Source organism: Ursus arctos, unplaced genomic scaffold, assembly GCF_023065955.2.
Source record: "Ursus arctos isolate Adak ecotype North America unplaced genomic scaffold, UrsArc2.0 scaffold_4, whole genome shotgun sequence".
Lineage (NCBI taxonomy): Eukaryota > Metazoa > Chordata > Mammalia > Carnivora > Ursidae > Ursus > Ursus arctos.
Genome location: NW_026623056.1, coordinates 72,347,966 through 72,350,400, shown reverse-complemented (window position 1 = coordinate 72,350,400; position 2,435 = coordinate 72,347,966). Strand labels below are relative to the sequence as shown.

Genomic DNA, 2,435 nt, shown 5'->3' with positions numbered 1-2,435 from the left:
CAAATTTCAGTGTGTATACAAATGACCTGAGGATCTTGTTAAAGTGCAGGTTCCAATTTCATAGTTCTTGGGAGGAACATTTTCAGTAAGTTTTAATACAAAATTCTGCATTTTAGTAATTTTCCAGGTGTTGCTGATATTCTTGTTTGTAAGCTATTTTTGAGTACCAAGAATCTAGCTTATACTTGAAAACAATTCCTAGTTAAACCTAGTTCATTGCTAATCGCAACATTATGGCAATATAAGAGACTATGGTTGTGTCTAGAACTTAGGTTAAATGAAAAGACTGTCTCTATCTTTTATTATACAGTGTGCTGAACTACTCAGAGAGCCCACTAAACATCAAATTTTCCCTCCGAAGTGAGGGGTCGATGGTACCCTTTCCTTCTGTAAAATTCCTTGAACTAATTTGGGGTAACTGATTGCTGTACGTAACTCTCTGTACCTCTTAGTTAATTAACTGACCAAAATAAGCATCATTCAGTTTAGTTTAAAAGTGCTCATAAAATAAGCAAGTTTCTTCACTCACCTTTACATATTTTACAATCAATAAAAACACAGATGTTTACAGTAGCATCACTTTACATGCAGAAAAGCTGCTCCCATTGTTAAACTAAGTTAGAAATGAAGGTCAAATCACAGTGTATGATTTTTATAAACAACTCACAGAATCACTAGTGAGTCTGAACAGTTTCACTTTGAATATAATTTTCATTTAAGAAGCTCTCTTTTTTTTTTTTTTTTTTTTTACTTATGTCTGGTATGGTTTTGAAAAATAAGAAACCATAAGACAAATATTAAACTTGTTTCTGGCCATAATTTCAAAATAAAATATTTGATTTAGCAATAATATGTGAATTATTACCAGTGTTGAGGTCATGAATACGAATGATCTGGAAGAGTCCCACATGACACACAGTCCATTTTGGAAGAGTGAGAAAATTACTAGCCATGTCATTTGAGAAATATTCATGCCATTAAGTGGATTTTTGGTGTATTTGTTTTATACTTAAAGTTTACTAACTGATCATTTATAAACTTTATAACATTTTTTTCGTCTATTCTTTGTTCATGCTTCCTATTTAGCTATGCAAGGGAATCAAAGACACATGAATGAGCATAATATTGGTTTTTTTTTAAATTATCTGTCCATTTGCAATGAGGATTCTGGTTTTTCTATTATTATGAAATTATTGGTTTGATAGAAGTAATACGTAATGACTTTAAGTCAGAAAGTGACAATTTAGATTTCCTAATAGAACATTTTTGCTTTGACAAATGGTTTTAAAGAAAAGACTAATAAAAACAAAACAATAGAAAAAGTATTTTTTTCATTGACTTTGCATTTTCAAGACATATCTAAAATTTCTTGTTGCCATTAAATAAGCATTATCAGAAAAATACACGTTTATATTACATTATAAAATATATATTAAATATAAATATTATATTATTAAAGTTGACATACTTAATTTCCAAGTAACCAATTTACTAACATTAATACTAACATCGATTTAGTAAGCAGAGGACTATTAACTCACATGAAATAACTAAATCCATCTATACAGCTAAAATGCATGTAAAAGTCAACATTCTCACTCACCATATTGTTTTCTCACACAAATCTTCAGTGGCAAAAAACTCATCTTTTATGAAATAAGTAATATTCTTTTCTAATTTGATGTCTCACTGAGGTAACACCTAGAATTAATTAATTGACTAATTAATTATTTAAAGTAACAAATGTACTTCTAATTGATGTACGGACAAAAACTACTCAGCGCAGGTCAGTAACTATGGCAGCCCCTACTCTGTTGGAGCCATGTCCTGTACCGTCTTCAGGACCTAGGTTAACAGGCTATTTGCACTATGTCATGTCATCCACGGTATTAGAAAAACAAGGTCTTTGATCAGTTAGATGAAATGCACTGCCGGCAGCCAAATCCAGTCCGTTATAGTCCATATTTTTTCTTTAGTTTTTCTACTTTGTTGGCATCAGCTTTCATGGCATCTTCCTTGGAATCACTTGGCCTTGCCTTTGAGGTCCAACAGCCCAGGCCGTTCTGTGTTGACGTCACCCACAGTTGCTTGTTTGTAGCGGCTGTAGGTGAACAACATCTCTCCACCTGCTGGCTTGGTCTTGAGGTGCTTAACATCCTCAGCAGCTTTGTCAAACTCAGCCTGAGACATGCTGGCGGGGTTGTGAGGATTCGGGAGAGCCTGCGGAGGCAGCGAAGAGCAGGAAACAGTGGCCTAGAACTGTAATTTTAAAGAGGAGAATCACTGGTCTCCTCAGTCTGCAGCTCTCTTACATAGATGTTGAAGCATGGGATATATTGATTCCAGATAGCCTTCTACTGAAAAAAAAAAAAATTGGGTGCTTGCTCCAGGAGCACACGTAATTTTAAGAAAATTTTCCTTGGTAGGAACCAAAT

General features: G+C 33.8%; 1 pseudogene; it reads right to left on the bottom strand.

Moving 5' to 3' along the window:
• Positions 1-1,952: 1,952 nt before the first annotated feature.
• On the bottom strand, positions 1,953-2,222 carry LOC113256100 (acyl-CoA-binding protein-like; annotated as a pseudogene).
• Positions 2,223-2,435: the final 213 nt, after the last annotated feature.